Consider the following 25625-nt stretch of genomic DNA (forward strand, 5'->3'; position numbering starts at 1 on the left):
ATGAGACTATCAGTAAGTTAAAGAAAAACTTAAAAAATTCATGGAAACTAATCATGATGAAACACATTGTTCAAAATAAATCTCTGGGATACAGCAAAGATGGTCCTAAGAGGGAAGTACATTGCAATAGAAGCTTCTCTAAAAAATTCGAAAAATCCCATATACATAAACTATCCTTACACCTAAAGGACCTGAAGAAATAGCAGCAAATAAAGTCTAAACCAAGAAGAAGAAGAGAAATGATAAAGATTAGAGCAGATATCAATGAAACAGAATCCAAAACAAAAGAACAGATCAATGAAACTAGAAGCGGGTTCTTTGAAAGAATTAATAAGATTTCTAAACCTCTGGCCAGATTTATCCAAAATAAAAGAATAAGGGCCATATTAATAAAAACATGAATGAGAGGGAAGAGATCTCTACCAACACCAAGGAAAAATAGACAATATTAAGAACATATTATGAGCAACCAACCATATGCCAACAAATTATGCAACCTGGAATTAATGGATGCATTTTTAGAAACTTATAAACAACAAAGACTGAAACAGAATGAAGTAGAAAATCTGACCAGACCAATAACCTCCAAGGAAATAGAAGAAATAATCAACCCTCCCCCCCAAAAAAGAGAGAGAGTCCAGGGCCAGATGGTTTCCCAGGGGAATTCTACCAAACATTTAAAGGAGAATTAATACCTATTCTACTAAAGCTGTTTCAATAAATAGAAATGGAGAGAGAACTTCCAATCTCTATCTATGAGGCCAGCATTACCCTGATCTCAAAACCAGGCAAAGACCCCAACAAAATGGAGAATTACAGACCAATATCCCTGATGAACACGGATGCCAAAATACTCACCAAGATACTAGCCAATAGGATCATCTATATTAAAAGGTTATTCACCATGACCAGGTGGGATTTATTCCTGGGATTCAAGGGTGGTTCAACATTGACAAATCAATCAACGCAATAGATCACATTGATAAAGGAAAGACAGGAACCATATGATCCTCTCAATTGATGCAGAAAAAATATTTGACAAAATACAACACCCTTTCTTGAGTAAAGCTATTCAAAGTATAGGGATAGAGGACACACCTCAATATCATAAGAGCCATATATGAAAAGCCCACAATGAATATCAAAAGTAGGGGAAAATGAGAGCTTTTCCCTTAAGGTCAGGAACATAACAAGGATGCCTACTTTTATCACTATTGTTCAACACAGTAGTAGAAATCCTAACCTCAGCAACCAGACAACATAAAGAAATGAAAGGCATCCAAATTGGCAAAGAAGAATTCAAACTCTCCCTCTTTGCAGATGATTGATACTTTATGTGGAAAATTCAAAACATTCCACCCCAAAACTGCTAGAACTCATACAGCAATTCAGCAACGTGGCAGGATAGAAAATCAATGCACAGAAATCAGTTGCATTTCTATACATTAACAATGTGACTGAAGAAAGAGAAATTAAGGAATCAATCCCATTTACAATTTCACCAAAAACCATAAGATACCTAGGAATAAACCTAACCAAAGAGGTAAATGATCTATACTCTAGAAACTACAGAACATTTATGAAAGAAATTGAAGAAGACACAAAAAGATGGAAAAAAAACATTCTATTTTCATAGACTGGAAGAATAAACGTTGTTCAAATGCCTACACTTCCTAGAGCAATCCACACTTCCAACACCATCCTTATCAAAATACCATTGGCATTTTTCAAATAGCTGGAACAGACAATCACAAAATTTGAAAGGAACCAGAAAAGGCCCTGAATCACCAAGGAAATGTTGAAAAAGAAAAAAAAAAAGCTGGGGGCATAATGTTGCCTGATTTCAAGCTATATTACAAAGCTGTGGTTAGTAAGACAGCATCGTATTGGTACAAACAGAAGCATAGATCAATGGAACAGAACAGAGAGCCCAGAAATGGACCCTCAATTCTATGGTCAACTAAATGTCAACAAAGCAGGAAAGAATACCCAATGGAAAAAAGACGGTTTCTTCAATAAACAGTGCTGGGAAAATTGGACAGCCACATGCAGAAGAATGAAATTGGACCATTCTCTTACACCATACACAAAGATTAACTCAAAGTGGATGAAAGACCTCAATGTGAGACAGGAATACATCAAAATCCTAGAGGAGAATATAGGCAGCAACCTTTCTGACCTCGGTCACAGTAACTTCTTCCAAGACATGTCTCTAAAGGCATGGGAAACAAAGGGAAAAATGGACTTTTGGTACTTCATCAAGATCGAAGCTTCTGCAAGTCAAGGGAAACAGTCAACAAAACTAAAAGGCAACCTATGGAGAAAAGGATAGAACTGGAGGGTATTATGCTAAGTTAAATGAGTCAGAGAAAGATAATTATCATATGGTTGCACTCATATGTGGAATAAAAGAAATAACACAGGGAATCACAGGGGAAGGAAAGAAAACTGAATGGGAAGAAATCAGAGAGGGAGACAAACCATGAGAGAATCTTAACTCTGAGAACAAACTAAGGGTTGTGGAACAGGAGGTGGGATGGGTGATGGGGTAACTGGGTGATTGGCATTATGAAGGGCATGTGATGTGATGAGCACTGGGTGTTATATGCAACTAATGAATCATTGAACATTATAACAAAAACTAGTATGCTATATGTTGTCTAATTGAATCTAATTTAAAAAAATAAAAATTGAAAGAAGAAAGAATACTCTAGCTTGCAAGCTATCATTCAGAACAGAAACAGAGATAATTTTTTCCCAGACATTTCCATCAATGTTGATGCAAATGGTGGATATTCATCCTTTCTGATGGCTGAATAATATTCCATTGTATATATGAACCACAACTTCTTTATCCATTCATCTGTTGAAGGGCATCTCGGCTCCTTCCACAGTTTGGCTATGGTTTGGCTATTGCTGCTATGAACATTGGGGTGCTGTGCCCCTTCTTTTCACTACATCTGTATCTTTGGGGTAAATACCAATAGTGCAATTGCTGGGTCATAGGGTAGCTCTATTTTTAATGTTTTGAGGAACCTCCATACTGTTTTCCAGAGTGGCTGTACCAGCTTGCATTCCCACCAACAGTGTAAGAGGGTTCCCCTTTCTTCACATCCTCGCCAACATTTATTGTTTCCTGTCTTGTTAATTTTTGGATTTTAACTGGGGTAAGGTGGTATCTCATTGGGGTTTGGATTTGTAATTTCCTGATGGCTAGTGATGATGAATATTTCATCATGTGTCTGTTAGCCATTTGTATTTCTTCTTTGGAGCAATGTCTGTATCTTCTCCCCATTTTTTGACTGGTTTGTTTGTTTTTTGGGTGTTTAGTTTGAGAAGTTCTTTATAGGTCTTTGATATCATCCCTTTATCTGAAATGAGTATTAAGGAGCACACATGTTGTGATGAGTAGTGGTGTTATATGCAACTAATGAATCAGTGAACACTACATCAAAAACTAATGATGTGCTGTACAGTGGCTAACTGAACATAACAAAAAATTTTTTCCAGACAAGTAAAAGTTAAAGAATTTCATCCCCATTTACCAGTCTTTACAAGAAGTGTTAGAGGGACTTTTAAGTAAAAATAAAAAGGCCATAATTGGAAGGAAGAAAATTATAAAGGAAAATAAATGAGTAAAAACAAACACAGCAATTGTAATAGGGCAATCATTTATAAAGTTATTATAAAGTTTAAAACACAAATGTATTAAACCATTTATATCTTTTTTTAAATACAGTGTTCAATGTTTCATTAGTTGCACATAGCACCCAGCACTCATCTCAACAGGTGCCCTCCTTAATACCCATCACTCAGTTATACCATTCCCCAAACCCTCCCTTCGGTACCCCTTAGTTTGTTTCTCAGAATCCAGAGTCTCTCATGGTTTGTCTCCCTATCTGATTTCTTATATCTAAAAAGGTTTGTTGGGGCGCCTGGGTGGCACAGCGGTTAAGCGTCTGCCTTCGGCTCAGGGCGTGATCCCGGCGTTATGGGATCGAGCCCCACGTCAGGCTCCTCTGCTGTGAGCCTGCTTCTTCCTCTCCCACTCCCCCTGCTTGTGTTCCCTCTCTCGCTGGCTGTCTCTATGTCTGTCAAATAAATAAATAAAATCTTTAAAAAAAAATTAAAAAAAATAAAAAGGTTTGTTAAGGGGACTCGGGGGGGGAAAGATGTAGAATATGACAACATATATAAAAAGGTAGAGGGTGTGAAGAAAAATTAGGCTTTTAAAATTTTTTTGAACTTACATGATCATCATTTATTTTAAACTGTTATATACTTAATATGTTATGTTACCTCATGGTAACCATAAACCACAAACTTCTAATAGAGACACAAAAATATAAAGAAATAGCTAAAAAATAACATTAAACAAAGTAATCAAACATGAAGAAAGAGAGCAAGAGAAGAAACTAAGAAGGATTATAAATCAAACAAATAACAAGATGACCATAATTATGTACCTATTAATGTTTATTTTAAATGTAAATGTTCAAAATGTTTCAATCATAAGTTATAGGATTATGGAATGGATAAAAGAAGACCCTTTATATGCTGCCTACAGAAGACTTACTTTAGACCTAAAGACATATAAAAATTAAAACAGAGGGGATGAAAAGGCATTTATCACACAAATGGAAGTGAGAGAAAAAATGAGGTAGCAATACTTATACCACACAAAATAGCCTTTAAAACAAAGACTATAGGAAGAGACAAAGAAGTGCATTATATAACGATAAAGGAATGAATCTAAAAGAGGATATATGAATTATAAATATCTATGCATTCAATACTGGAGCACATACATACATCAACTATTACCAAATATAAACAGAGACATTGATAGTAATACAATAATTATAGGAGACATTAGTGCCCCACTTACCTCAATGGATAGATCAGCCAGGCAGTAAATCCACAAGGAATCGGTATCTTTGAATGACACATTAAACCAGATGGACTTACAAGATTTATGCACAACATTCTATTCAAAAATAATAGAACAAATATTCTTTTCAAGTGCACAGGGAACATTCTCCAGGATAGATTTCATTTAAAGCTCCCCCCAAAAACCACAGAAAACAAACAACAAACAAACAAAAAACCCCAAAACAAAACAAAAATCTCTCAAAAATTTTAAGAAGATTGCGATTATATTAAGCATCTTTTCCAAACAAAACAGTATGAAACTAAAAATCATTTACAAGAAAAACTGGAAAAAAACACAACATGAGGAGGCTAAATGACATGCTACTACATAACAAATGGGCCATCGAAGAAATCAAAGAGGAAATAACATACATGGAGGCAAATGAAAATAAAAACACAACTCTCCAAAATATTTGGGATGCAACAAAAGGAGTTATAAGAGAAAAATTTATAGTTACAGATGTCTGCATCAAGAACCAAGAAATCTGTAATAAATAATCTAAACTTTCACCTAAAGAACTAGAAAGAGAGTAAACTTAAAGCTCAAAGTTACTAGAACAAAGATAATAATAAAAATTAGAGTAGACATAAATAAAATACAGATAAATAGAAAAAAAATCAATGAAACCAAGATCAGTGTCTTTGAAAAGCTAAACAATATTAATAAACCTTTAGCCACATAAAAAAAAAACAAGAGAGAGGACCCAAATAAATGATATCACAAATGAAAGAGAAAAGTAGAAATCAACCCCACAGAAATAAAAAGGTTTGTAAGAGGCCTCAATGAAAAAACAGACACCAACACATTGGAAAAATCAGAAGAAATGGTCAAATTCCTAGAAATATACAATTTCCCAAAACTGAAAAAGAAACAGAAAAACTTGGGTGCCTGGGTGGCTCAGTCGTTAAGCGTCTGCCTTCGTCTCAGAGCATGATCCCAGGGTCCTGGGATCAAGCGCCACATCGGGCTCCCTGCTCTGCTGGGAACCTGCTTCTTCCTCTCCCACTCCCCCTGCTTGTGTTCCCTCTCTTGGTGGCTGTTTCTGTCAAATAATTAAATAAAATCTTAAAAAGAGAAGGAAAGAAAAAAGAAAGAAAGAAAGAAAGAAAGAAAGAAAGAAAGAAAGAAAGAAAGAAAGAAAAAATCTGACTAGTCCAATTCCAGGTAACTATAGTGAATTGGTAACCAAAAAACTCTTGACATTAAAAAATAAATAAATAAAAATAATGAAATAAAATAAAATATAATAAAATAAATTTAAAATAATAAAATAAAATAATAAAATAAGGATCAGATGGATTCAAAGTGGATTCCACTAAAAATGTAAGTTAATATGGATTCTCCTCAAATTATTTCAAAAAATATAAGAGGGAGGAAACCTTCCAAATACGTTCCTTGATCCCAGCTTTTCCTTGAAAATGAAACCAAAAGCACTAAAGCAAAACCAAAAGAAACAAAAGCAGGTCAATATTCCTGAGGAACACTTGCAAATTTGCAACAAAATATTAGCACACTACATTCAACAGTACTTTAAAAAGATCATTCATCATGATCAAGTGTGTTTCTTTGGGCAACGCAAGAATGGTTCAGTATCCACAAATCAATCAACATGATATACTACATTAATTGAATAAAAGATAAATATATATATATAATCATTTGCATAGATGCAGAAAATACCAGTTGACATAATTTGATATTTTTCATGATAAAACCTGGCAACAAAATGGATTTAGAGGGAACATACCCCAATGTAATAAATGTCATACATGACAAACCCACAGTTAACATCATACTTAATGGGGAAAAATTGAGAACATTTCCTTAAGAACAGGAACAAGAGAAGGATGTCCACTCTGCCACTTTCATTAAAAATAGTCCTGGAAATCCTAACCACACCAATCAGACAATGTAAAGAAACAAAGGTTTTCAAATCAATAAGGAAGAAAGAAAACTGTAACGTTTGCAGAAGACATATTACTATACATAGAAAACCTTAAAGACTCCACTGAGAAACTCTTAGAAGTAATAAATGAATTAGGTAAAGTTGCATGATACAAAATTAATGTACAGAAATCATTTTCTTTTCTAGACATTAATAATGAAGCAGCAGGAAAAATTGTTTTATAAATCCCATTTAAAATTGCACAAAAAATAATAAAATGACAAGGATTAAACTTCACAGAGGAGGTAAAGACCTATACTCTGAAAATTATAAAATATCAATTAAAGGAATTTAGATGACAAAAACCAATAGAAATGTATTCCATGCTGCTGGATTGGAAGAATTTATTCTGTTAAAATATCCATACTACCAGCATCATACTACAAATTCAATGCAATCCCTATCTAAGTATCAACAAATCTTTCCCATAACCAAGACAAATAATTGTCAAATGTGTAGGGAACTACAAAACGCCTTAAATATCCAAAGCAATGTTGAGAAAGAAAAATTACACTGCATATGTCACAATCCCAGATTTCAAAATATACCACAATGGTATAATAATTAAAACAGTATGTTACTGGCACACAAAATAGACACATGGATAAATGGAATTAAATAGAAATACCAGATAAACCCATAATTGTATGGTCAATTAATCTATGACAAAGGAAGCAAGCACACACAGTGGAAGAATAAATCCTCTTCAATAAATGGTCCTGGGTAAACTGGATAACTACATGCAAAAGAATGAAACTGACTCACTTCGTTACACCATATACAGAAATAAAAAGGGTTTCAAGACCTAAATCTGAGATATGAATCCATAAAGCTACTGGAAGAAAACATGGCAAAAATCTCTTTGACATTGTTCTTTTTAAAATAATGATTGTTATTTTTATTTGTTTATTGAGAGAAAGAGAAAAAGAGGGAAAGAGAGCATGAACAGGGGAGGGGCAGAGGGAGATAGATGGAGAGAATTTCAAGCAGACTCCATGTTAAGTGCAGAGCCTGACACAAGGCTCAATTCCAGACCCTGAATCATGACCTGAGTTGAAATCAAGAGTCTGACAATTAGCCAACTGAGCCAACCAGGTGCCCCTCCTTGATATTGTTCTTAGCAACATATTTATTTATGTCTATAGAGGCAAGAGAAACAAACAAATGTCCACAATGGCCAAACTGTGGAAGGAGCCAAGACCTCCTTCAACAGACAAATGGATAAAAAAAGATGTGGTCCTTATATACAATGGGATATTACTCAGCCATCAGAAAGGATGAATACCCACCATTTGCATGGACATGGACAGAGCTGGAGGGGATCATGCTAAGTGAAATATGTCAAGAACAGAAAGACAATTATCATACGGTTTCACTCATTTGTGGAACATAAAGAATAGCAGGGAGATCGGTAGGAGAAGGAAGGGAATAATGAAGGGGGGGGTAAACCGAAGGGGGAATGAACCACAAGAGACTATGGACCCTGGGAAACAAACTGGGGGTTTCGGGGGGGGGGATGGACTAGCCCGGTGATGGGTATTAAGGAGGGCACATATTGCGTGGAGCACTGGGTGTTATATGCAAACAATGAATTATGGAACTCTACATCAAAAACTAATGATGTACTGTATGGTGACTAACATAATAAAATAATCAAAAAATGGAAAAAAAATAAATGTGACTTTTAGAAAACTTAAAAAAATAATGGGCAAAAGGCCTGATTAGACAATTTTCAAAAAAGTTATACAGATGGCCAAAGACACATGTGAAAATTGTCAACATAGCTTATCACCAGTGAAACAGGAATCAAAATCAAGAGATGACATCTGACACCTGTCACAATGGCTAGTATCAGAAAGATAATAAATACTATGTGGTAGCAACAATGTGGAGAAAAGAGAACTCTCACAAATTGTGGTGGAATCTAAATTATTGCAACCACTGTGGAAAACAGCAGGGAATTTGTTTAGGAAATAAAAAATAGAAATACTGTACAATCCAGTAATTCCACTACTGGGTATTTACCCTCCAAAAATGGAAACAATAATTCTAAAACATATGTGCTCCATTATGTTTACTTCAGTATTATTTACAATATCCAAGATATGGAAGCAACCCAACTGTCCGCGCACAGAGAAATGAATAAATATGTGTGAATAATGTAATGCAGCCAAAGAAAGAAAGACCTTGCTGTTTGCAACATGGATGAACCTAGAGGGTATTATGGTAAGTAAGATGTCAGACATAAACAAAAACCATGTGGTTGCACTTGTATATGGAATGTCAAAAACAAAACAGAACCAGACCCATAAATACAGAGAACACGCTGGTGATTGCAGTGGTGGTGGGCTGAAGGGGTGAAAGGGAGGCTTCCAGTTATGAAATGAATAAATCATGTGGATGAAAGGTACAACACAGGGAATATAATCTCTGGTACTGTAATAGCTGTGTAATGAAAGATGGTACCTACACTTGTGTTGAACAAAGAAACCATAATGTATAGAGCTGTGGAATCATGATGTTGTACACCTGAAACCAATGTAATATTTTGTCAGCTATTCTTTTTTATCAAGTTTTTAATTTTAATTCCAGTATAATCAACATTTTTCTTTAATTGAAAGATTGGAACAATTGAATTTCAATTGAAGAAAAAAATTATTGATTGATTTGGTGGATTGGTAATGAGCAATGACATCAGAGTTGTAAATTTAGGTAAATTTTCCAAATAATTAACCACTTAGTCAATTTTTTTTCAAACAATACCCAAGAATGTCCTTCTGTTTTGATATACTATGCTCTAGCTGATACCCTTTTCCTGACTTGAAAAATATATTTCCCATAGTTTTAGAAAAACTCTCTTTTTCATATTGACCAATAAGACAGTATTAGACATTTTGAGAAATGTCTATGTTGTACATGAATTTAAGGGTATGAAGTATATAATTTGCATGAACTGGCAGGTGATGAGAGTAGAACTTTAACACAATGTTATGTAAATCTAACACTTTGGGTTTGTTGTTGTTGTTGCTATTTGTTTGTTTAGTTTTACCTTTGACTACCTTCCTGATTCTTTTAACACTACTTGAGGTAAATCATGTTGGCAGGAAAGTAGCCCTAAAGATACTGGAAATTATATCAATGGAGAACAAAAATAAATAGAAATATATCTTAGTTCTACAGCAATAATTATGTAAGGCTGTCTAAAGTGATGGGATTGTGGAATATAGGTGAGGTTCAGTGGGGTGGAGTCCAGAGCCAAAGACCAAGAAAGAATTCTTGAGGCATCTTTGGTGCAAAATTGGTGGTTTATTAAAGTACGGGTACAGGACCCATGGGCAGAAAGAGCTGCTGCCACAGGTTGTGAGGGGTGGCTGATTATATACTATGGGGGGAAGTAAGGAAAAAAGGAGGTTGAGAAAGCACTTTCATTTGTCAAAGATACTGGAGGCCTTGCTATTGTCATGTTAAGGTTGTTTCAGTACTTTCCTCCTATCATGTGTCCTTATCAATGGGCTGCAGGTTTAAAAGAAACTCCACTTTATTTACACTTCCTTCTGCCTCAGCTTCCCTCAATTTTATGGAGGGGATGGTAATGTTAGGGTTTCTATGGGTCTGTGGAAGTTAGGCTTTGATAAGAAAGAAGATTGTGATCTCTGTTAGTTAACCATTTGTTTTTTCCCTTTCCTTAGCCTTAGGGCAGCCAGGAGTGCCTGAGGAATGTAGCATACATGGGGTGGAGGTTTGCAGGGTGTCAGCTTCTGCTTTGTCCTCAACTTGCCTTCTGTTCCCTCATCATATAGCACTGACATTAGTTCTGAGGAGAGCATTTGTTTAAAGATCTCATTGGACACATTGAAAAGTGAGGCAAGGAAGTGCCACAGGCTCTGTGTAGCCAGTCCTGCTTAGAGAAAATCTATCAAGTCAGGTCACGCAAAGGGACTGGAGAAAGGCAGTCACAGGTAGTCATGGCCTGGGTAAAAACCCGAATTTGTTAATATCTTCTTGCTTATGCTCATGAAGAAATGTTCTGAATACTGCTCTAGCCTGTATCCCCCACCCCCCAAAAAATTACAGAACACCTGAATTCTGATACCAGAAAATACCATCCTAATGCTAGACTAAGACTTCAGTTAACAAATGATGTCACAGGGAATTTGATTATCTCTGGGTGCAGAAACAAGCACATAAACAGAGACATAAGCTAGTTTCTAAACCCTCAGATTTAAGTGTCAGTTCACAAACCAAAAGTATGTTTTTCTCCTCTTGCTGAAATAATTGACCTTGACCAGAGAACCTCTATTTTCTGACAAACTTGCAGAGCTATGAGTGTGTACTCAGAATTACTTTTTTCTGTTCAGTTTTTCTTGCTCCCAATATTAAAAGTTAAAGACTTCTTACAAACCAGTTATTAATTTTGTGTTACTATTATTCTCTAATTCTTCCATAAATGAACACAATCCCCCAGTTTTTGTTGTTGTTTTCATTTACTTTGGATTTTCTAGCACGCCCAAATAGAACAGAGATGGTTGCACTGATGGCCAGGAGACCCAGGAGAACAGCCAACCACACTATCCAAGTGAAGTCCTCAAGGAAAAAGCCATCTGGAAAATAAAGATTGTCTCGCTTAGTATCCAACTCAGCATCAGTGACTTGGCTGCTGGGAACAAATCCCAAGATATTTTATTGTAGGAGACATTGCAAGGAATGACATGAATTCTTTTTTTTTTTTGAGACAGGTTAGATTTATTTTATTTTTTTATCTTTTTTTATTATATTATGTTAGTCACCATACAGTATATCCTTAGTTTCTGATGTAAAGTTCGATGATTCATTAGTTTTGTATAACACACAGTGCACCATGACATATGTGTCCTCCCTAATACCCATCATCAGCCTATCCCATTCCCCCACCCCCTCCCCTCTGAATCCCTCAATTTGTTTCCCAGAGTCCATAGTCTCTCATGGTTCATTCACCCTTCTATTTACCCCCTTTTTTTCTTCCCTTTCTTCTCCTACCGATCTTCCCACTTCTTATGTTCCATAAATGAATGAAAACTTATGTGTGGAGGTCCCTTAAAAAGTTAAAGATTGAGCTACCCTATGATCCAGCAATTGCACTACTGGGTATTTACCCCAAAGATACAGATGTAATGAAGAGAAGGGCCATATGCACCCCAGTGTTCACAGCAGCATTGTCCACAATAGCTAAATTGTGGAAGGAGCCGAGATGCCCTTCAACAGATGACTGGATTAAGAAGTTGTGGTCCATATATACAATGGAATATTACTCAGCCATCAAAAGAACGATTTCTCAACATTTGCTGCAACATGGAAACATGGACGGGGCTGGAGGGGATAATGCTAAGACAATTATCATAAGGAATGAATGGACTCTAAGCCTCACCCACCTCTCCTTGCAATTCTAAGGAATTCAGGAATGCTAAAGAACCCTCTGTTTCCTTTATTGTTACTAATGTACAGAGACTCAGAAGGTTTATTTTATAAATTCTCACAATGTTTTAATATGCTGAAAACAGACAAATAATGCATCAGCCATCCATGTACCCATGATCAAGGTTTAGTAAACATTAATATTACTAAATTAGTAGTAAATTAATAGTAGTAAACTAGCAGTAGTAGTAAAGAAGTAAAGACAAATAATGCTCTCATAATAAACAAAAATCTACAAATGCAATAAAGTATTTATTTTCATATTTTTTTCCAATTTTTCATCTTTGGTTCCCCAAACTGACTTTGTCATGTGTCCTTTCTATCCAATTATTTTCTACATAGACATATATGTGAGCTTGACAATATGCCAATGAGTGAGAGGCATATGGATCTTCTCTAAAGATTAAAGGAGAAATTGTGACATCTTTGATAATAAGCCAAATGGGATTCTTGGTCTAGGTCTAGAGATAAACTTATTTCAATTCAAAGCTTCTTATGAGACATCTGTCAGCTAGCAACTGAAATCAGTAAAATTAAGTACTGTTTTGATATTTTTCTAACTAATATTGTTATTTTAAAAGAGGTATCAAGGACACTTTCATTTAAGGACTACCCTCATTTAAGAACTCAGCAATATGTCTGTGGAATTTTAATGCTAATGTATAATGCATACTCAATTACATAAATATAAAAAGATAAATATTTTATCTTTTACTTTCAGATTTTCAAGAGCTTTATACTATTGCCCCAACTCATGATACCCTAATACATGTTTCAACTCATTTCCTCAGTATAAAAATCTCAGTAAGAGGCTGCTAATTTTCTCTATTCTAACTTTGTTTTACTAAGGTTATTGGGAAAAAACCCATCTTTTCTGGTGTATGTGTTTACTTCTTTCACATTTCCAAACTCAAATTCTCTTTCTAATTATCTTAAAACAGTGTGAGTTCCCAAACTAAAGCATTATAGAAATGGCACTTCACTTGTTGATATAAGGTCATACAAATATTTATGTATTGTAGGGAAGTATATTGTGGCTCAGTATTTTTTCTAAGAAACAGGACGTAAAAGAAATAAGATATAGTGTCCATGGGAGATTGTTATTCTATCTGGGGAAATAGGGAAACATATAATCATAATAATGTATGAATAAAGAAGGCACTTAACACAGAATGGGTTGAAGATAGCTTCCTGGGAAGATAAGGTGAAGAATTCAGGGAGCAGTAGGAAACTCTTAGTGACAGGAATTTAGGACAAATGTGTTGGTAACAGCCTACAAAGGCTATTGCATGGCTGAATATGTTCAGAGAATTAATGTGGGGTAGGAAGAGTTGGAGACAAGGAAGAGAGGGATGAAAGATGAAGGTGGCGGGATAAGAAAGCAAGACATAGAATGTTGTTGACAGGCTGTAATACTTCAAATAAAGACATTTGCAAGGGGCCCCTGGGTGGCTCAGTCAGTTGAGCAGCTGCCTTCGGTTCAGGTCATGATCCGAGGGTCTTTGGATGTAGTCCCATGTCAGGCTCCTTGCTCTGCAGAGAGTCTGCTTCTCCCTCTGCCCCTCCCCACACTCATTCTCCCAATCTCTCTCTCTCAGTCTCATGCTCTCTCTCTCAAATAAATTTTAAAAATTGCATATACAGGAAGTCAGAGGAGATCATTTGGGCAAACTATTTCTTTGAAAGATTTTTTTGGGTAAACATAAAGAATAGATTGGAGTGTCATAGCTCTTCTCTGACTGTGATATTAATTATGTTAGTTAATACTCATAACAATTTCATGAGGTAGACACAAATATTACCCAGATGTAACAGATGGGAAACTGAGCACAGAGAGCTCAATAGTTACCCAAGATCATGAAGCTGGTAAATGGCTCTGTACAGATTCAAATTCAATTTGACAGATGGGAGAAAACACCAAGTTGTGAAAAGTGGCTTTCCCTAGGCAGTGGGATCAGGAGAGGTTTAAGGAGGAACTTTAAAAGATTCCTCAAAATACATTATTGCCCTTTCAATGCTTTTGTGCATTCATATATTCATTTTTATAAAGTAGGACAATGACATTGCTATCACAGAAAAATACAAAACAAGACCAAATATGAATTTTTACAAGTTCTCCACATTAAGAATTACAAATGGGTAAACTAGAACATTCTTCCAGGTCTAACAGTCATAGGTCTTTGTCAGTAAGATCTTCTCAATTAACAGTGATATCTCAAGATATGGACTTCAGAGGGAAATGACCTGCCATGGAAGCATGTACTTCTTTCTCTACATCGAGTATTAGGTTCCTTACAACACAGGACACTTTTTCTCTTGAACTTTTGTCCACTGTGAGAGATGATTCTACATGAAACAGTCCATTTTTTTCTATTTTCTTGTCTCAGAGGCTGGTGCCAAGTGCAGTCCTTGATGGTCCCTCCATTGCAGTTCAGGCTCTGGATACCACCCCGTGGATGTGCAGGTCAACTTAATTTCCCTCCTATTTCCAGACTCAATGTGAATACGAGGACTTATGCCTGAGCCTAAAATAAGCAAAGAGAGGCAGAGAAATTACACTTCTCTAAGCTTTTGTTGCCATCTTACATTTTAATTAACTTCTATGAAACTCAGTTTTCTTATTTATAAAAGTGGAGGTTAGAAAATTGTCTAGTCCAGAGGCTGAATTTCAGCCGCTGCTGCTCTGACTCTCAGAAGAGGCATAGCAAACCGCCAGGGAAAGCCGCCAGAGAACAAAAGCCCGGAAATACTGGCTCACAGGGTGCCCATCCCCATCCCCCCTTGCAGGAGACACAGAGACTCTACCCAAAAAGGGTTTTCTGAGTACCGGCAGGCAGGCCCCTCCCCCAGAAGGCAGGCTGAAAAATCAAGAAGCCTACAACCCGGAGCGCCTGAGTGGTGCAGTCACCAAGCACCTGTCTTCGGGTTAGGGTATGATCACAACGTTCTGGAAAGGAGTCCCTCATCAGGCTTCTCCACCGGAAGCCTGCTTCTTCCTCTCCCACTCCTCTGCTTGGGTTCCCTTTCTTGCTGACTGTCTGTCTCTCTCTCTCAAATATATAACCACATCCCTAAGATCTCTATAAAACAAGGGCGCACGGCCTGGGTCCCAGTCAACAACTTGGGCTCTGGACAACCCCACAATCTCTCTTCATCAGAATGATGAGAAGAAGAAATCCCCCCCAGCAAAGAAAAGATAATGAGTCTGTGGCCTCTGCCACAGGATTAATACATATGGATGTATCCCAATTATCAGAAATGGAATTCAGAGCAACAATGGTCAAGATGATGAGTAGACTTGAAAAAAGTATTAGAGAAAACGTTGCTGAGAATATAGAATACCTAAGGGCAGAAATGAGAGCGAATCTGACAGAAATTAAAAATTCTATAATCTGACAGAAATTAAAAATTCTATGAGCCAAATGCAGTCAAAACTAGAGGCTCTGACGGCCAGGGTCACCAAAGCAGAGGAATGAATTAGCGAATTGGAGGATGGGTTAGTAGAAGAAAAAACGAAAATAGAAGCTGGTCTTAAAAAATCCACACCCAGGAATGTAGATTATGGGAGATTACTGACTCTATGAAATGATCCAATGTCAGAATCATCGGCATCCCTGAGGGGGTGGAGAAAAACAGAGGTCTAGAAGAGATATTTGAACAAATTGTAGCTGAAAACTTCCCTAATCTAGCAAGGGAAACAAGCATTCGTGTCCAAGAGGCAGAGAGGACCCCATCCAAGCTCAACCAGGACAAACCTACGCCACGGCATGTCATAGTGCAATTCGCAAATATTAGATCCAAGGATACAGTATTGAAAGCGGCCAGGGCAAAGAAATTTCTCACGTACCAAGGCAAAGGTATCAGGATTACGTCAGACCTGTCTACAGAGACCTGGAATGAGAGAAAGGCTTGGGGGGGCATTTTTAAAGCTCTTTCAGAGAAAAACATGCAGCCAAGGATCCTTTATCCAGCAAAGCTGTCATTCAGAATTGATGGAGAAATAAAGACGTTCCAAAATCGCCAATCATTAACCAATTTCGTAACCACGAAACCAGCCCTACAGGAGATATTAAGGGGGGCTCTATAAAGGTAAAAAGGCCCCAAGAGTGATACAGAGCAGCAAGTCACAACCGATACAAAGACTTTAAAGAGAAATGGCATCATTAAAATCATATCTGTCAATAATCTCTATCAATCTAAATGGCTTAAACTCTCCCATAAAACGCCACAGGGTTGCAGATTGGATAAAAAGACATGACCCATCCATTTGCTGTCTACAAGAGACTCATTTTGAACCCAAAGATGCATTCAGACTTAGAGTAAGGGGATGGAGTACCATCTTCCACGCAAATGGACCTCAAAAGAAAGCTGGAGTAGCAATTCTCATATCAGATAGACTGGATTTTAAACTAGAGGCCATAGAGAGAGATACAGAAGGGCACTATATTATTCTTAAAGGAAGTATTCAACAAGTGGATATGACAATTATTAATATATATGCCCCCAACAGGGGAGCAGCAAGATACACAAGCCAACTCTTAACCAAAATAAAGAGACATATAGATAAGAACACAGTAATAGTAGGGGACCTCAACACCCCACTATCAGAAATAGACAGAACACCCTGGCAAAAACTAAGCAAAGAATCAAAGGCTTTGAATGCCATACTCGACGAGTTGGACCTCATAGATATATATAGAACACTACACCCCAGAACCAAAGAATACTCATTCTATTCAAATGCCCATGGAACATTCTCAAGAATAGATCATGCTCTGGGACACAAAACAGGTCTCAGCCAATACCAAAAGATTGAAATTATCCCCTGCATATTCTCAGACCACAACGCTCTGAAATTGGAACTCAACCACAAGGAAAAACCTGGAAGAAACTCAAACACTTGGAGGCTAAGAACCATCCTGCTCAAGAATGACTCGATAAACCAGGAAATCAAAAAACAAATTAAACAATTTATGGAGACCAACGAGAATGAATACACAACGGTCCAAAACCTATGGGATACTGCAAAGGCAGTCCTAAGGGGGAAATACATAGCCATCCAAGCCTCACTCAAAAGAATAGAAAAATCTAAAATGCAGTTTCTATATTCTCACCTCAAGAAACTGGAACAGCAACAGAGGGACAGGCCTAACCCACTGACAAGGAAGGAGTTGACCAAGATTAGAGCAGAAATCAATGAATTAGAGACCAGAACCACAGTAGAGCAGATCAACAGGACTAGAAGCTGGTTCTTTGAGAGAATCCATAAAATTGATAGACCACTGGCAAAACTTGTCCAAAAACAAAGAGAAAGGACTGAGATTATTAAAATTATGACTGAAAAGGGAGAGGTCACGACCAGCACCATTGAAATTGCAAGGATTATTAGAAACTTTTATCAACAGCTATATGCCAAAAAACTAAACAATCTGGAAGAGATGGAGGCCTTCCTGGAAACCTATAAACTACCAAGACTGAAACAGGAAGAAATAGATTTCTTAAATAGGCCAATTAACTATGAAGAAATTGAGTCAGTGATAAACAACCTTCCAAATAATAAAACTCCAGGCCCAGACGGTTTTCCTGGGGAATTCTACCAAACATTCAAAGAAGAAATAATACCTATTCTCCTAAAGCTATTTCAAAAAATAGAAACAGAAGGAAAGCTACCAAACTCATTCTATGAGGCTAATATTACCTTGATCCCCAAACCAGGCAAAGACCCCCTCAAAAAGGAGAATTACAGACCGATTTCTCTAATGAATATGGATGCCAAAATCCTCAACAAGATCCTTGCTAATAGAATCCAACAGTACATTAAAAGGATTATCCATCATGACCAAGTGGGATTCATACCTGGGATGCAAGCATGGTTCAACACTCGCAAATCAATCAATGTGATACATCATATCAACAAGAAAAGACTCAAGAACCATATGATCCTCTCAATTGATGCAGAAAAAGCATTTGACAAAATACAGCATCCTTTCCTGATTAAAACCCTTCAGAGTGTAGGAATAGAGGGTACATTTCTCAATCTCATAAAAGCCATCTATGAAAAGCCTACTGCAAGCATTATTCTCAATGGGGAAAAGCTGGAAGCCTTTCCCTTAAGATCAGGAACACGACAAGGATGCCCACTCTCGCCACTATTATTCAACATAGTACTAGAAGTCCTTGCAACAGCAATCAGAAGACAAAAAGGGATCAAAGGTATCCAAATCGGCAAAGAAGAAGTCAAACTGTCTCTCTTTGCAGATGACATGATACTCTATATGGAAAACCCAAAGGAATCCACTCCCAAACTATTAGAAGTTATAGAACAATTCAGTAAGGTGGCAGGATACAAAATCAATGCCCAGAAATCAGTTGCATTTCTATACACGAATAACGAGACTGAAGAAAGAGAAATTAGGGAATCCATCCCATTTACAATAACACCAAAAACCATGCGTTACCTTGGAATTAACTTAACCAGAGACGTAAAGGACCTATATGCTAGAAACTATAGATCACTTTTGAAAGATATTGAGGAAGACATAAAAAGATGGAAAAATATTCCATGCTCATGGATTGGAAGAATTAACATAGTTAAAATGTCCATACTACCCAGAGCAATCTACACTTTCAATGCTATCCCGATCAAAATACCGAGGACATTTTTCAAAGAACTGGAACAAATAGTCCTTAAATTTGTATGGAACCAGAAAAGGCCCCGAATCTCCAAGGAACTGTTGAAAAGGAAAAACAAAGCTGGGGGCATCACAATGCCGGATTTCGAGCTGTACTACAAAGCTGTGATCACAAAGACAGCATGGTACTGGCACAAAAACAGACACATCGACCAATGGAACAGAATAGAGAACCCAGAAATGGACCCTCGGCTCTTTGGGCAACTAATCTTTGATAAAGCAGGAAAAAACATCCGGTGGAAAAAAGACAGTCTCTTCAATAAATGGTGCTGGGAAAATTGGACAGCTACATGCAAAAGAATGAAACTTGACCACTCTCTCACACCATACACAAAAATAAACTCCAAATGGATGAAAGACCTCAATGTGAGACAGGAATCCATCAAAATTCTAGAGGAGAACATAGGCAACAACTTCTATGACATCGGCCAGAGCAACCTTTTTCACGACACATCTCCAAAGGCAAGAGAAATAAAAGATAAAATGAACTTATGGGACTTTATCAGGATAAAGAGCTTCTGCACAGCCAAGGAAACAGTCAAAAAAACTAAGAGACAGCCCACGGAATGGGAGAATATATTTGCAAAGGACACCACAGATAAAGGACTGGTATCCAAGATCTACAAAGAACTTCTCAAACTCAATACACGAGAAACAAATAAACAAATCATAAAATGGGCAGAAGATATGAACAGACACTTTTCCAATGAAGACATACAAATGGCTAACAGACACATGAAAAAATGTTCAAAATCATTAGCCATCAGGGAAATTCAAATCAAAACCACACTGAGATACCACCTTACGCCAGTTAGAATGGCAAAGATAGACAAGGCAAGAAACAACAATTGTTGGAGAGGATGTGGAGAAAGGGGATCCCTCCTACATTGTTGGTGGGAATGCAAGTTGGTACAGCCACTCTGGAAAACAGTGTGGAGGTCCCTTAAAAAGTTAAAAATTGAACTACCCTATGACCCAGCCATTGCACTACTGGGTGTTTACCCCAAAGATACAGACGTAGTAAAGAGAAGGGCCATATGCACCCCAATGTTCATAGCTGCATTGTCCACAATAGCCAAATCATGGAAGGAGCCGAGATGCCCTTCAACAGATGACTGGATTAAGAAGCTGTGGTCCATATATACAATGGAATATTACTCAGCTATCAGAAAGAACGAATTCTCAACATTTGCTGCAACATGGACGGCACTGGAGGAGATAATGCTAAGTGAAATAAGTCAAGCAGAGAAAGACAATTATCATATGATTTCTCTCATCTATGGAACATAAGAACTAGGATGATCGGTAGGGGAAGAAAGGGATAAAGAAAAGGGGGGTAATCAGAAGGGGGAATGAAACATGAGAGACTATGGACTATGAGAAACAAACTGAAGACTTCAGAGGGGAGGGGGTGGGGGAATGGGATAGACTGGTGATGGGTAGTAAGGAGGGCACGTATTGCATGGTGCACTGGGTGTTATACGCAACTAATGAAGCATCAAACTTTACATCGGAATCTGGGGATGTACTGGATGGTGATTAACATAATATAATAAAATAAAATAAAAAAGAAAAAAAAAGAAAATTGTCTAGTCTCAAAGAACTTTGGAGAAGGCAAATCAGCTATATAAACATTTAACAAAGCACACAAATGCCCAGCTTGTCTATCTTAATTGTTTTCATTTTTCCTCTCTCCCCTTTGAAACATTACTGATTATTTTATTGGATGATTCTTAAATTTGGGTAGAAAAACATCTATCAAATCACTTGCAACCTCTAAAGCACACATCAATTTGTCTTTTTCTGTGGCAAATTACTACTCATTCTCCAAAAATCTTTTAATCCCTAGTTCTAAAGACATTATTTTTAATAAGAACTTATGATGTTTGGAATGCTACCAATATCAAGGTGGTCTAAATGAACTGGGTACAGGTTGCTACTGAGCACCTGAAATATTGTTAGGAACTGATTTCATATTTTCATCAATTAACTGTATATCAATTATACTTAAATTTCAATGCAACGTGTAGTTAGTAGCTACCATTTTGGATAGAACACTTTGGGGAACAATATATATTTTATCTGTGGATATGTAAGCCCAGGTTAAGAATGTATTGTCCAGTTGGGCTAGGCCAGTGATACATATTAAGGAGGGCACATATTGTATGGAGCACTGGGTGTTATATGCAAATAATGAATCATGGAACAGTACACCAAAAACTAATGATATACTGTATGGTGACTAACATAACATAATAATTTAAAAAAATAGAATGACTTGTCCAACCTTTTACAATTAGGAGTGGCTTTGGTATGCTGGTGGAAGTGTTTGGAATGAATATTAGATGTGTGCCTTCCAGAATATCTCCGTCAAAGGAAGGAGATACAACTTTCCCTTCACTCCTTGTCTCTTCTCAAGGGCTTGAGAACACAGTGTCTGTGAGTCATCGTCAAAAGTGGATTAGTGGATGTGGCAAAACATCCAGATAAGAAATGTGTAAATTTCATAGTGTCTAGCCACTCTTCTTTACCATTTGGAGAGTGTGGGATTTTCATTGTCCTCTGGCCAGCTTAGGGAGAGAAAACCTATACAGTCCAAAATTACAAGGTTTTGTCACCTAATATCAGGGCCTTCAATTTGATTTCTTATGTCTTAGAAAATATTTTGGTTAAGTGTGCAATCTATATTTGTGGTTCTCCTAATTTGTGGTTATTGATGGATTTGCTTACCCATATCCTGCAAGTGTCAAGTAGATCGATAGCAGAGAGTGATTTTAAGTAGAATTAATTGTTGGTGTTCACTGAAGTCCTGGGTTCTGCAGAAATTTTATTATCCACAACCCCCTGGATATTTAAACAGCACAGGAAATGAGTTGGTTTTCTTTTGATGGAGAGTGCTGAAGAATATTTTCTATAGGAGATAGTGTAGGACTGTGGAAGTGCCTGCAAAGACTGCATCTCTATCAGGAACTGGTTACTCATTTTGCAGCAAGTGTCACTCCTCCAGAATGGAGAAATGGATTAAAGAAATGCATGCCAGAAATCACAGTAACTAAAGGAATCAGAAGAAAACATGAGGTCTCTTGTTAGAGAACATCAAGGACTCTGAAGATCTGGAACAGATGAATCACCTAATGCCACACAGCATCAGACACTACCTTGCATTGGGTATGGGTGTTGGACAAAAATGGATCCAACCCAGGAAAAATAACACAAGGTCATAAATAATTCACCTGAAGGAGGTAGGAGCATTGAATCAGCATAGGACTTCATGTTTATGATACATGACTAAGGGCAGCAGGTACAAAATGAGATGGTTCCCACATTTTCAACAAAGTGTGGCAAAAAATCCTGCCCATTTGGAAAACAAAGTACAGCCCCACATTTAGAGAGCAACAGAAGTCTTTTTAAAAATCTAGATTCTTCAGAACATATTTGTGATCATTTGTGTCAATATTTATATACAAGTTTATATTATAATAGGCCATATGGGATATAATATCCTAAGAATTTAAAAGTACATCTCTTTTCATTAATTTGGAATGCATCCCATGGGTGCCCTGTGAATGGTTGCATCTGCAAATATTGTACCTAGTTGGAATATAAAATCTGGATATTTCTATTGCCCACAGGGAACATGAAAAAGTGAACCAAATTTATTTGGATGTTGTGGGCCTAGTACAAAGGTGGGTGGAATTCATTAGTGTTATTTGTAATATATATCCATGGTGCAAATTAAAAAGATCATCATAAGCATTATCTTAGTTTTATTTTTCTAAAAAATGTGCTTGGGTAGCAAATACAACTTCCCTTGCATATATGATTTCAGAAATCAAGGTTGTGTCAGATAACCTCCTCTACAAGACATAAGAGATTGTAGATTGTAGAAAGTGTGTCAATTAATCAATGTTGGAGCTGATAACAAACACATGCAGAAGCACAATGTCAGAGTTTAGTGTCCATAGGTTCAAGATAAGAAATGCAAACTTCTAAAGAAATTGGGATAAAAATGTTGCAATTAATTTGGAATTCATGTGTCTCTTCATAATAGTGTTTTCATTTTTCAAATAAATAGACGTAGACCACTGAATCATATGGTAGTTCTATTTTTTATAATAATATTTTTTATCATATTTTGTTAGTCACCATACAGTACACCCTAGTTTTTTATGTAAAGTTCCATGATTCATTACTTGCATATAACACCCAGTGCACCATGCAATACATGCCCTCCTTAATACCCATCACCAGCCTATCCCATTCCCCCACCCCTCCCCTCTGAAGCCCTCAGTTTGTTTCTCAGAGTCCATAGTCTCTCATGGTTCTTTTTTTTTTTTTTCTTTGAGAAACATCCAAACTGTTTTCCATAGAATATGCAGCAATTTGCATTCCCACTTAGAGTTCATGAGGATTTCCTTTCCTCCACATCATCACCAATACTAGTTATTCCTTTTCTTTTGGATAATATCTATTCTGACAGGTGTGAGGTAGTATGCCATTATAGTTTTAATTTGCATTTCCTTGAAACTTAGTGAATCATAGTATCTTTTCATGTGCCTGTTGGCCATCTCTATGTCTTCTTTGGAAAATATCTATCTAGGTTCTCTGAACATTTTTTGATTAATATTTTTTCCCATGTATTTGACTACCATGAGTTTTTCAAAAATTGGGATGTATTTTGATTCATTATTGGATATATCATTTAAGAATATCTTCTCCAATTCAGTAGGTTGCCTCTTTGTTTTATTGTGTTTTTTTTCTTTTCTATGAAAATCATTTTTAGTATAGTGTGGTCCTGTTTATTTATTTATTTTTATTATGTTGAGTTAGCCAACATATTAGTTTTTGAAGTAGTGTTTAATGATTCATTAGTTGCATATAACACCCAGTGCTATTTATTTATTTTTGTTTTATTATCCTAGGTTAAGTAGATGTATCCAAAAAGGTCATTAAGAATGGTTTCAAGGGAGAGGGAGGAAAGATGACAAAGAGTAGGGGACCTCACCTCATCTGGCCCCCGGAATTTAGCTGGATATTTATCGAAGCATTCTGAACACCCACAAATTCAGTCTGAGATGTAAGAATATATATCTGGAACTCTACAAGTAGAAAGGTGACTATTCTTTGCAAGGTAGGATGTGCAGAGATGTGAATCTGCAGGAAAACACTGGAAGATACATGGAGGAGGAAGGGAGTCTCCATGAGCTCCCTACTGGAAAGTAATACAAGACAGGAGGGCAAAATCAAAACCATTAGAAATCTGCTCCAGTGAGAGACATCCCTTTCTGAGAGAGGATCAGGGGATAGAAAAGGCAGAATTCTAGGTGGGTCACTGTGGTCTCAGGATCCCAGAAGACACAGAAAGAACAGGTGAGCTTGAACCAATAGAGTGTCCAAAACAGCAGAACAGGGAAACTGGTTATGGTCTGCCATCCCAGGAGGAACCCTTAGCTCAAGTTGCCACAAACCACACAAGTCCAGTAGGGAGACCACTCTACCTGAGCACCTGGAAAAATACTAGAACATACGGGCTGTTTCCCATCACCTGGTAGGGACAAAACAGGTGCACTGATGACTGGGCAAAAGCTCTCAGGGTGGTAGCAGCCCTAGAAAGGACAGTAAGGGTGACACCCAGGCATGAGTTGGGAGCAGCAGAGTTGGGTGGGCATGCAAGCCCACAAATCCTTGCAGTCCCAAAGACACAAAGTGCGAAGATTCTCACAGGTCCCTGGGAATTCCCGCAGGAGTATTGCAGTGGGCCTGACCTGTGGGTTTCTGTGAAGCTTGGTGCACACAGAAGTGGAGACGGTTTGACACATAGTTTATTGAAGGGGGGGCACCCTGATCTTGTGGCTCTGGGCAAGAGATCCAGTCATAGGCATTTTTGCTCTAATCTTCTGAAGTGGTGCAGAAAGCTGCCAGGGAACAGAAGCCACACAAAGAGCCAGCTTACATTAAGCCCATCTCCCTTACAAAGGGGTGGCAACTCGCCGAGACAGAGATACCTGAAAAGCAGTATGGTAGCGCCCCCAAGATAGACTGGAAGAACAGGTGAATGACAAGATTATGGATCCCATGAGACTGTAACAGTCTGGTACTGGGGAAAACAGTATACTGAGTTTCAGGCATTTCCTCATGACTCATTTATCCTTCAGTTTAAAATTTTCCATTTTTTTCTTTACCATTTTCCCATTTCAATTAGATTCTTATTTTACAAGCTTATGTTTCTAAGTCACTTTTTAACTTTTATTTTTTCACTTCTACATTTTAACAATATATGCTTCAGTCTAGTTCTTTTTTCCCCACCCTATTCAATTTTATTTTTATATAAATATAAATGTTGCTTTCTTTTGCAATTTGGGGATAGAGTGTCTTCTAATACACCAACCAATATTCAATCAAGACCAAACAGATTACCCTGCTTTTTCTACCCTGTGAGATTATAGTTGCTATAACTGCCATATCTATACATACCTATATATCTATACACACACACACACACACACACATATATTATATACATATGCATATATGTGTATTTTTGTTGCATTTGGGTTTTGGGTGCTTTTATGTGGTGGCTTCTGACCACTTTGTATTTCTACTA

The sequence above is a fragment of the Ailuropoda melanoleuca genome, unplaced genomic scaffold (assembly GCF_002007445.2).
Source record: "Ailuropoda melanoleuca isolate Jingjing unplaced genomic scaffold, ASM200744v2 unplaced-scaffold2453, whole genome shotgun sequence".
Lineage (NCBI taxonomy): Eukaryota > Metazoa > Chordata > Mammalia > Carnivora > Ursidae > Ailuropoda > Ailuropoda melanoleuca.